We start from the raw sequence: 12,284 nt of genomic DNA on the forward strand, positions 1-12,284 counted from the left end.
CATCACCTGTCATTACATTTGAAAGAAGAAAAAGGCGCTAAACCGACGTAGACGAAGGAGCCACGACAGACACATATTGGCACCTGTATATGTCTTTCGTGTCTCCTTCGTCCACGTCCATTTAGCGCCTTTTTCTTCTTTCCTGTGAAACAATGAACCAACTAGCTCAGCAAGTTTTCTTATGCCATTACATTATGCAGTAATCGTTATAACGAAGCCAGTTTATTCAAAATGTCGCTTTGTTCGAAGAGTTTCATGGCCCCCAACGGGAATGTACACAGAGAAACTCATCCCCGCTTTTAGCGAAATATCGCGTATAAAGAAATAAGTTCACTACACCGAGAACTTCATTATAACGAGAGTTTGCTGTATATTCTTGCCAATTTCTTCTCTTGGGATATTATTCCTGAGTTGTACTAGCTGCGGGTATGCATTCTCCCGTAAAGCAAAACCGGCACTAGCTGCCGGCGCACCGGGGCTTTCGCTCCTTTGCTTACTCCTTTCGGTTCGTCCCACAGTGGATTACGACTTATTTCAGTCTCACGCCTTGGCTGGGAACGTTGTCGAAAGCTGGCGTGGGGGCTATAAGAGTGCTACGAGCAGCAAAGCCACTGGCGTCCTGTTAATCCTGGAAATTCCTTGGAACGCGCCTAGCTGAGCAAAACAAGCTAATCTGCAGGCCTTGTTTTCTCAGGATTCCGTAACGGTTACAGTTACTGTCTCATGTCGTCGATAGGGCGCTTAGCTTTCATCTGACAGCTTCAGCGTGAACGACGACTCTCGGGAGTGTGCCTCCATCCACGATTTTAAGCGTACGCGATTGCACCGCCTCTTCGTAGGACTCATCAGGAAGGGGCCGCCAGGGAACATTGAATGACTTCGCTAGCCAGATCTCTCAGCCATTCTTACGCTCAATATGATAATTCTCTTTTGCTTGCCCTTAGTTTTACAGGTGTGTTTCGTCCTTGTTTGCGCTCTATTTTTTAAACTCAACCAAAGAAGCACGTTTCCAGAATGTATATTAGGTGCGGAGCACCTTAGGACCGCACAATGTCCGTCCGCGTCCGTGCGCATAGCATTTACAATCGCAAAAAAAAATCACACACGCACCGGCAGGATTACAAACGGCTTACTCCCTCGCCTGTAACGGTGCGGAGTACCTTACGACCCCCCAATGTCCGTCTGTGTCCATCCGTGCGCACACCACCATCAAGCGAAAATCAAGCGAAATTCGATTTGAGCCATGAGTTGCAGTTTCATTTAGGGAGTTATCAAGGTGCAACTCACGGCTCAAATCAAATGTCACTTTGGGCGCAACTTGGAGGTCATTTCGCGTCCCCGTACTCTCAACCCTCGCCATCATTCACGGAGTGGAGATGCTGGCTTTTTTTTTTTTACTTTTCTTCATATTACATTAAAACTGATCCGTCCATTTGGCCTGTTCTTGTTGCTAAATTCGAGGGATTGCTGTCTGAGTTGGCTTTACGAGAACTTAGTTAAACTTCACCTCAACGCAGTTACCTGGCCGTTCATTACGGGCGAAGTATGGAAATAACTAATCCCATGATGTTTTTATATAGTAAGCATGCTTTGGTCAACCCGGCAATTTTCTTGGCATAGATTTTCGGCTGTTGCTCTTATGGTGTCACTATCCCCAAGCGGACTACAGTACATGGGAAGCGTAACTTTGCAATAGTTCTACGACAACAGTGTCTATGAAATAGGGGTATGTCATGAGTAAGTTATCGAGAAATTGATTGCGAAATTTGCACTAACTGAACATACAGAGGAAGGAGGACAAACATGTCCAGTTAGCGCAAATTTCGTAACTCATAATGCACCAACTAGCCCAACAACACATTTTACTATCGAGAAATCTGCGGAATGTAATAAATCCGGATTAATTTTGACCACCTGGGGATCTTTAACATGCGCCGAAATCTCGACACATGGGCGTGTTCGCTCTCCGCCTCCATCTGAAAAGCAGCCACCACGGCCGGTATCGAACCCGCGTCCTTGGGCTCGCCAGCACAACGCCTTAGCCACTGCGCCGTCGCGGCGGGTCTGTACATGGAATTCATAGATTGCGAAAAAAACTTTTGATTTAGCGGTCAAACTCCCACGTAATGAGCCCATTAAGAGAGCATAGAGTAAAAAAGACTGACACGTGTCTCTTGGGAACAAATATGGGTGATGTACCAGCATGATAACAATTAATTCTTATGTACGCTGTAAATCGGGTGGCTGAGGACCCTGTCCGACCACGTTCGCCTTTAGTCTCAGCCTCCACTTGGTTTTGCAAAGAAATAAAAATCAAATACTCAAAAAACCAGATCGAGAAGACCCCTGTCAGACATGGTGTCAGACAAGAAGACGCCTTCTTTCTGAAATTATTTACAGCGTGTCTAGAGAGGGTATGTAGTAAACTGGAATGTGAAAAGACAGTAATAGAAGTAAGTTGGACACTTGCATCGCCTTGTTCAGTGAATAGAGAAAAGACTGAAAAGAATGCTTCAGGAACTGTGATCAGAAAAATTAGTCGGAGGATTACAAATAAATATAACGAAATTTAAGCTAAAATAATTGCCCATATTGTCCCCAACCACTTACGCAAGGAAATACTAGCAGATGTGCAGGATAATAACTGCCTTGGACAAGTTTACCGTGCTGATCCAAACCACTAAAAAAAAAAAAAATCAAGCGGAGAATTAGTACGGGCTCAATGCATTCGGCTAGCAACTCTCAAATAATGAACACCAGGATGCCACTAAAAAGAAACGTATGCAACCAGTGTGGGGCTGACTTACGGAGCAGAAACGTGGAGATTTAAAGGACACCTTGAAAAAAAAAACCTAGGTCAGGCAATCGAGCCATACAAAGAAGGACACGTGAAAAAATGTTCCAAAAACAAGGGGACATTATTTTTAAGTTTCAGAAACGCTGACTTTACTCAAGAGAGTTAAACAGTTCATTAGACATGTGTACTGACGATGCCACTCGCATAGGTGGCGAAAGGTCTTATGATTGGATTGAATAAACGTTATTTAAGCCTGCAGAACGACGTTTTTACGCGCCGTGACGCAGGTCTCGGCGTCTCCTTAGTGGTTAACTACTACTCAGCCTAAACGTCAGCTCGCCGTTGCCAGCTCGCGAGTCTTATGCCCTTCGAGCGCCCCCAGGACCTGCTGGACGGCCCAGTTTTGATGCTAGTAGGTGTCGCTCCTTGCGGCTTTTTCACAAGCCGTGGGGGAATCGTTCTGACACCGCTTCTTCAGGGTTCATGATAAACTGCCACAAGATGTGCTTCTGGTGTGCAGTCTCCCTGCAGCAGAGCTGCCACTTGTCGGCCGGGTACGCCTCCGGGTACGTTCGGTGCATCAGAGCCAGGGTAGGTAGGGACCCGGTCTGAAGCTGCCTTAATAGTACTGCCTCCGCCCGGCTCAACCCCGCGTTCGGTGATAGCAGAGTTCTACGAGCCAGGCGGTAGGCCTTAGTGATTTCAGCATAATCCATCGTTCGTTCCTTGGCACCGAACCACGTTGGACGGTCAGTTGCGGGGCGCGGTTGGTTAGTGCCCGCGCCTCCCCGTGTGCCGTCTCGTTGTGGTTTGCGTTTTTACTGGACGCGTTCTTGCCCGCATGCGCCGGGATCCACTTGACTCGAAGAATTCTTGGTTCTAGACGTGCATTGCGTAGCACCTGCAAAGCCTCTTTGCAGATTCGTCCCTTGGGGTAGTTTCGAATTGCCGTTCTTGAGTCGCTGATCACCGACTGACAGCTTGCGTCGGTAATGGTCAGGGCGATGGCCACCTCCTCTGCGCGTTCTGCCTCGGTTCGCTTGACGCTTTCCGCCGACAGTGTCTGCGATGGATGCCACTATGACAACTGCAGCGAAGGCTTCATGTTGATATTCCGCCGTATCTACGTAGCGAGAGTGCTTATCACTTGCGTGTAAGTCGACGAGGGCTTCAGCCCTTGCCGCTCTGCTTCCCTAGTTGTGGTCTGGGTTCATGTTCTTCGGTAGATCTTCCCTGTCCGGCGACGTATCTCGTCCGGAATGGTGAGTTTGTCGTCCCCTCCATTCTAGCGTACATATCCTATAGGTCCTCTAGGAACTTTCTTCCAGTCTTCGTTGCAGATAGACGTTCGAGTTGGGGCATACGTTGTGCTTCCGCTATCTCCTCGAGCGTATTACGGACTCGTAACTTGAGGAAAAACGGTGTTCTTGTAGATTCAAACAGGACTAGCACGGAATTGTAGGCATTCCGTATGATTGCGTTGATCTTGTTACGCTCGTGCTGTAACCAGTTGTAGTAGACCGCGATATCCGTGATGTGGCTGGTCACAAAGAAGTGGACTAGCCTGATCAGACTGTCCTTGTTCATGCCAGCTTTCCGTGACGTGACTCGTCGGATGAGCCTCACTGCGTCCGCAGTCTTGGCTGTGATGCGTTTGATAGTCGCACCGTTTCTTCGGTGCCGTTCGATGATCATGGCGAGTACTCTGATCTTGCCGACTTCAAGAACAACTTGATTAGACCGCGTAGTGATCCTAGCCGTGCCTTGTTGTCTGTCCCTGATGCGACCCCTCCGTGGTGGTATAACTAGGAGTTCTGATTTGCTTGAAGAGCAAACAAGTCTGAGCCATCGAGATGCTCTTCAATTGTGTCGACTGCATCTTGTAGTTTGGTCTCGATGTGACCGTCGCTTCCCCTGTTTATCCACAGTTCAATATCATCGGCATAAATTGTGTGCCGGATCCCTACTCTGTCAAGTCTGTTGGCTACTCCGATCATTCCCAGATTGAATAGTAATGGTGAGATCACGGACCCTTGCGGACTACCAGGGCTGCTGAGATTCTTATTCTCTAGTTGTAAACTTCTTATGAAGTGTTTTGCGCTGTTGAGCAAAGCCGGCGTTTTTGAAACTTAATAACAAAGGACGAAGTAGTAATGCTTAGGAGTAAAAAACCAGCATAATCGGTTAGGAATTGCCCTTTGAAGATATTCTAGCTCAAATTAAGATAAAGAAGAGGACTTCAACCTGGCATGTAAAGAGGAGAACTGACGACAGGTGGACCACCTGCCGAGAGACGAAGATAGACGTATGGTAAGATGGATAACTAATGGAGTTGTGAATGCGAAAAAAAAATGTTGAGTTGAGTGCCGTTGAGTACTCCTTCGAGCTTTGTGCCGCGAGTAGTGTTTTTAAGTTTTGAAGTGGAGCATCTGCGGGGTGTTGGCATGGAGGTCACCTTTCGTTACTTCCGGAGTTACTGCTGCCGATGATGTAGATGCTTCAGACTGCGAGCGGTACGGCGCGTACTGCCGCTCGGAGCGCCCTGTCTTGTTAGTTACGGTTACATCCCTCGGCGAGGCCAGTGAGACGCGTGCTTGTTGATGTGTCGGTGCCGGAGGATGCCGAACGGTGGCCGGAGCCACCACAGCCCATTCCGCTTTCATAGCTTTCCAAAGTCTTTCGAATGTCGGCCATCGGTTCTCGTCAGATTTGCTCCCTTGAACGCAGCAATTGTTCCCACAAGGCAAAGGAGGTGCAAACAGTTTTTAATGTTGCTTACGCAGAAATTTATCACCCTATATATTTCTACGAGCCTGAGATGTCCAGCCTGCCACTCAACAAACCAGACATGTCATAAGCAGTCGTTCGTACGTATTGAAGCTAGCTATGCACTATTAAAATAAAAATCTACGGGCCTGTTTCCCCACAATGCACCCGGATGACCAAAAATCCCAACAATTGAAGAGACGAAGTAGTCCAACGAGGAGGCTCAGCATGATTTGACCCTGTAAATGAGGTCTGCGCTGTGAGATTACCCAATGCGAGCGTGACGTTGTACAAGGCTGGACGTCACCGCGCAGATCCCTTTTTTGCGCCAAACCCTCTGTCGGGACTCGTAATTTATCAGCTTTTCTCCCTTGGATGCAGTGCTAGAAATTGTGGCAAAACCCATCTACGGAGCTTTTTGGGCACCAAGCAGTCTTTGCATGCAAGAATTTGGGATTGTATCCGCCAGCTATGTTACTTCCTTTGGCCCTTCAAATCCTGGGTTACGCTACCAAAGTCCTGAAAGAGAGTTAAAATATAGTATTGATGTTCCGAATCCACCACTTTCGTTATGAGGCGCGTTGTGTCGAAAGCCCGCTGATATTATTTTAGATCGCCCCGAGTTCTTGGATGTGTGCCGGAATGTGGTATAAAACACACGGACGCTTTCGTCATTCTCCTCACCCAGAAATAAGAGCCGGCACGGACACAATCGACCTGCCCCCTTCTTCGTGAGAGCCCAACGTAAGCTACCAATGTATCGTTGGTATTTTATGTTATCGACACTGACAGTTGTTTGCGTAGAGCTCTTACTCCGTCCCCTTGCATGCGATAAAACAACGAAGGGAGGCATGAAGAACAGCCACCGTACAAAATCACTGAGAGCCCGTAGTTCGAAATAGGTCAATCTAAATTCCCGCGTCCCGTGCCTCCTTCCTGGTCACCGTATACAATGGTCAATAAACGGAAAATCCAACCAACGGCAGAATCGTACACACAAACACGCATCCACAATAAGAAGTAGAGCGTACGTTCGTCGCGCACCTTCTCCATTCAACCCAATCAACGAGAGCAGACACCGGGTACCGACGACACCTGAACATTCTTGAGGCGGCAGCATTAAGCCGGAGGGGACTGCGAAGAGCCGAGGACACTCCACTGCGTCGCGCCTCCGCGACGACTGCGGCGCGAGAGCTGCCGGCCGGCGATATGCAAAAGCCTCCCGGTGTGGCTGTTGCTCCAGAAACGCTGATCACCTGGGCATCTTGCTTTCCAAAGCTCGCGCCCTCTCCGCCCCAAAAGTGGCTCCGGAGGTCCTGAACAAGAAGCGCCAGGCCTCCTTGCCGTCTCCTCCGCCCGCGAGGCTCGCAAGTGCTTCTCCCCTCGCCCAGCCGCCCTTCCTCGCCGTCGCTCGCCTCCCCAGCCCGGCAGTGGAGTACCGGCGCAAAGTGGAACGACTCCCCTTGTCGGACAACGGCTCCGGCGGCCGACCGAGCGGCCAGCGAAGCGCGCACGTTCTGCGCCGACTGCCAGCCTGCACGCCGACCAGGGAGTCGTCTTGGGGTCACACAGCCCGCTTTGTCAGCCGAGCACGGTGCACTGTAGCCCACTGTGGATTACGACGCTGCCCGGCTCCTGTTCATGCTAAGGTGAGCATCTGCGCCCGCGCACCGATGCCGCCGGCCGGCGCACACGTCTACCGGCGTTCCCACGCTGGCCCCCGTCACGAGGCTTTTCGGCCGCCGATCTCCTCGACCACGTAAACAGCGCGGGCACCGAACGGGGGTATATCGTTGCCGCATGCGCTGCCCATCGGTTTTTTCTTCCCTCAGCCGTGCATGTGGACTGTTATACCCCCAACAGCGCGCAAAGCGCACTTTGGACTGTGAACATAGCACAGTCCAGGGTGCTGTCATAGCGCGCAATATCGCGGCGCTAACGCATGGGGTCATGTAAATGACGCAGTGTTTTTTTATGAGTTCCCGAAATGTTCGATACCACCTATTGGCAATAGTGAAAAAAATGTGCGTGGCACAACTTGCGAACTTAACGAATCCGAGTTTCAACCTCTTTCGGGGAAATTTCGGATAGCACCTCCATTGGCAACGTCGAAGAAGAGAAAAGAGAGCTACCTCATCTCTTACATTGTTTATTACCCGTAAGAGCAGACTGGAACGCGATGTGGGGCCGCATTGCTGGAAAAAAACTGCCCGACCAAACCCACCTCTAGGCTTCCGCCCCTGGCGAAGATAAATGTTTAACTTCTTTTCTAGCACTGCATTTAGGTCCTCATACATATAAAGCGGAGCCCGAGCCAGCCTGGATTACTTCGTAGCGACAGCTTACCTCGAGTAGATTACAGAGAGTCGCGGTAGCGTCAGGCAGCTTAAGGGCGTAGTGTGCTCTGAAATTGAGCAGAATCTGGCGTTCACGCTTGCGGAGCCAAAAGGAATGCTAGATTGTCACGGCCTAAATTTCATAATGGATGTTTAATTCGAAGGCTGGGTTTCCGTGTCGTAACCGCTCGTGACCGTGACTGAAAATACTCAATGGTTCTATTCCGTCTGGGAGCGGCATCTTCACAGAACGAAGTCGCGAAGGTTTTATCACGCGAAGAATGTGGGCTGGGCGGCACTGGCGGCCACAGTCGTCAAACTGGGCTTGGCAGCTATTGAGGAAGTGCTAATAAAAGCGGCCAACGTAATTCCTCACCTTTTACGCTTTATCATGGAGACTCGGGAGGGCTTAAAAGCCCCACGCCTACCTCTAGCCATGTGCATCAATGCGACTTCCGTGTACTGCCGGGCTTGGGCGCCATGCTTACCTATCATGCTGTGCTTCTGGTAATTCCACGCCGGATTAACAGTGCAGGTAAAGAATAAAAGCATCGGTTCTCTTCTGGGACATCATCCTAAGGCCAATTATTAAATTTTGCCACTTTGATTGCCGAAACAAAATCGGCAGCGTAAAGCCAATCGAGCGGTTAGCTGGCCGAGTGGTGGAGGGGAATCTGTAAATAACGAGCCTCTGGCATTTCTCCCGGGAGGAGTAATCTAGGTCGGTGGAACGGAAACGTGAACTTGGCCGCCATGATGTGGCGTAATCAAGTTTTCAAACTGAAGATGCCCAGTATTTTTTTTTTATACCGAACCACGCCTTAAAGAATTCACGTTATGACACTGCCCTATTTTAGTAACTAGCCGCCTTTCACACTTAAGAAAGGCGGCGTTTTACAAATTTTGTACGAATGATTGCAGGTTAAACAGATACATTATGTCCTTTGTGTGCTCCCGGCACTCTTTGTACGCCTCCTGCAACCCCCCCCCCCCTCCCCTCCGTGAAATTCTTAGCCATAGAGCCGCGTTAAATTAGAAACAACAGCCCTCACCGCTCACCGGTCTTATAGATTGCTCTTTGCACCCAGACTGTGACCGATATTGCACCGAATCAGTCTTTCAACAACAGCAAGACTCGAGGCTGAACGATGAATGTTGTCCACAGCATTACAAAACTCAATCACCTCGCTCCATTGTAGACGTTTACGTCAGTTAACTTCCCCTTTATATTTTCACAAATACGGGAACCCCGAAAGCGGTAGAAGAGGGCGGAGTGGTAACAAAGGGAGCTCCAGCCTCATCTGCTATGTACCTCAACCAAATATGTATGGCCGTCTTGGGCGTTAAGGCAAGCATGGATTGCGCTTTTTTAACCCGTCGCCCACTTAAACCGGCTCTTTCGGACAAGGCAAGACCCCCCCCCCCCCCCCTTTCCTCTTTTCTGAAGTACACTTCCGTTGTCTGTACAAGTATCCAGATCAGTACGGTAATGTGGTAATTTTCCACATCAAAGATCAACATTTTTTGAAAACTTGATATGACAGTGCAAAATTTGGAGTTGAACGCAGACGAAGACCTGACGTAAAATGCGGTTGTTAGATATCTCATGCCGTCAAGCACATTTCGTGAAATGCGGCGTCGGCAGCGAGAATTTCTTCGACCAGTTATCAGCACAGCTTGGTATGGCGTAGCGGTTGTCCATTAGGCCACGGCTGTTGCTTTTCCAATGGATGCGAAATACAAAACGCCCGGAAGTACGTGAAAGGTCCTCACGAGGTCTAACTTGACGTAGCCTTCCAATACATTTCTGATTAGGGCGAAAAGCAAAAAGACGCGCGCGAAGAACCGCACAGGGACAAAATTTATCCTTAGACCCACACAACTGTGCGCCTTGTGAGCCAGGCGTGTAGTTTCAGCAGGTTAAATGAGACATTTTATGTACGTCAGTAACAACGCCAACAATACCTTTCAGCGAGAGTCTGGGAACACAAATGTGGCTCAACCTCGCTAATTGTGAACATGCGTATGATGAGACAAGTGGATACCTGGCGATAAATGTGCGCATAATAGTAATGTAGCATGATAATAATGTAGCATAATTAACAATGGGCATTAACCACTCAATTTATTGACAACATCATACTTTGCCAAGTTCACTTGAACCTTATCGTTAAGACTGCATCCCACATCGAAAATTGCCCCCCTGCCCCTTTAATGGGCAACTAAACAAAAATAAGCAGTTCCATTTCACTCTAGTAACCCAAACGATTTCACTTTGGTACCTCTCACTGCGTTCACTCACACAAGTTGTGACTACTATATACAATACAATTAAAATTTGCTGTACACTCTAGGAAGTCCCCGTAGGTCTCATTCACCACAGCGCCCCACAACGACAAATTGAAGGGGCCAAGTGTGCAAATTCGGTGAATGACGAGGCCCGACATATGATTTAACTGGAAAAAGTGCGTGTGCGCAAGGACAACACGCAAGGCGTAAATGGCATTCTGCATTGCGCAATGTCCCTGCACAGGTGTCCTTTTTAACTCAAACTGAGTGCTCGGCCACGTCATTTGCACACTAGGCAACTTCTATTGGTCCTTCTGTTGCGCTGCGAGGAACACGACCTTCTTAGGGTGCAGAGCTATTCGTATTGAGTTTCGTCATACCGCGTGATTAATTTCTTTTTCCTCGCTTTAATTGTAACGAGCTTGTCTTCAGATTTTTTTTTATCTGAGAGTAATTCTGCGTACTAACTGGGCATACGGAATTGATTTCCCTGGAGCCATATGCACACAGTCTTGTCGATTCGCTACCCGTATCCAATGTACGTTCTGAATGGCCGTAAGCATTTAATTGCGCGAGGGTTCAACATTACCGGACATATGATTGTGCTCGGCTTTTTTAATGCTCACTTTATTGCCAAAACCCGCAGGTACTTGCTGGTTTACTTACGTTCACAGACAATTTGGGTCCCTCTGACTTGCCGCGCCGCTGTGTGCTTAAAGAACGCACCCACAGTCTGCCATTACTTTTGATGGGGATAGATGCGCACCTAAATATACGTATAATTTTCATAACTAAAAAAACTGGGCTGCCAAGGATTGCAAAAGATTATGAAGGACGACACAGACAGCTGAACACAAAACGCAGTCTGTCACCCTTCAGGATCTTTTGTAATCCTTCACAGCGCAGCGTTCTCCTGTTATACCATGACACGTATATGCCAAACAAATACATTTTTCACGAGAAATGTCGACGCAGAAGTTATCGAAATCGGTGGAGCAACGAAGGACGGAAGGAGGTTTAACAAATGAAGCCAAATTGGCTACCATATGCGTGGGAAAGAGGCAAGGGTGGGTAAAGAAAATGTAGATAAGTAAATAATTACAAAAGATATATAAAGCAAAACATACAAATTAAAAACAAGTAACAGAACTATCGACGCATTCTGCACTAAAAGCAAAACAACATCACCAAACACATTAGCGGTCCGTGCAAAGAAGTCTGCTGAGCCGTTGTCATAGACCGGTTGTTTTCATGAAGCGAATAAGCGCTTTCGTCACCTTCCAGAAAAGCGACGGCTGGCGCCAAGAACCTACACCAGTTTGTTATGGGAATAGACGGCGTTCCAGTCAGCGAGGGGGTGGGCGGGGGGGGGGGGGGGGGGGGGGGGGCAGCGTGCACTACTCGCGGCTGCAGATACATGAGTTGCTCAATAGTCGGGACTACGTCACAGACGTCGTAGGCGGCACTGCCTGCCCTTTCAGTTAGGTAGCAGCAGCAGCTACCCCCAGCCGCAGGCGACGCAAAATATTTCAAGTTCGTGGAGTAGTCTGGCAACAATGAGTAAAACAACAAAGATGGTCTTTGGAAGCAGGTTCTCGGCTTAACTTTCCCTTGCTCCAGTGCCGAAATTTTTTCGTGCGGCGTGTAATCGCGGTTTTGATGGATTCAGAGTGCATTACCGCTGCTAGAAGAATCATCTCGACCGACTTCGTGACCAGCACCACCAACAACGGTGAACTTATCGTTCGGGGCGAACAGATGTCGGGATTGCTGAGGAACGAAACGGTTTTTTATTCAAGATGAACAGCCCTTCCAGCAAGCTTCCGGTTGGGGAAGGGGCAGCACTAGCGCAGTAGGGGGTGTTTGAGAGGTGAAATTACATTTGTGCAGCACTCATGAACTTTTAAGTGCAGAATTTCATCTTGAACGAAAAAACGTGAAGGACGACCTGTTTTTTTCTTGACCGTGATTCGTATTTTCTCTTTCAAGCTGAAATTTTGCAGTGGTCCTGAACCAATTCGCCCATTGCCAAACAATGTTACATGTAAGTGTAGGTGCAGTTTGGCAGCCCATTAAGAATTAAAAATGGCTGCAAA

General features: G+C 48.6%; 1 protein-coding gene across 1 annotated transcript in view; it reads left to right on the forward strand.

Annotated features, from left to right (window-relative positions):
• Positions 1 to 5,190: 5,190 nt before the first annotated feature.
• LOC144155630 (uncharacterized) overlaps positions 5,191 to 12,284 on the forward strand; it is a 77,317-nt gene continuing 70,223 nt past the window's right edge. The window contains exon 1 of the mRNA XM_077687194.1: positions 5,191 to 7,212. The gene's annotated coding sequence lies outside the window, so the exon portion shown is untranslated. The remainder of the gene's footprint in view (positions 7,213 to 12,284) is intronic.

This window comes from Haemaphysalis longicornis, unplaced genomic scaffold (assembly GCF_048455015.1).
Source record: "Haemaphysalis longicornis isolate Haplotype H1 unplaced genomic scaffold, Haemaphysalis longicornis Haplotype H1 scaffold_1, whole genome shotgun sequence".
Classification (NCBI taxonomy): Eukaryota; Metazoa; Arthropoda; class Arachnida; order Ixodida; family Ixodidae; genus Haemaphysalis; species Haemaphysalis longicornis.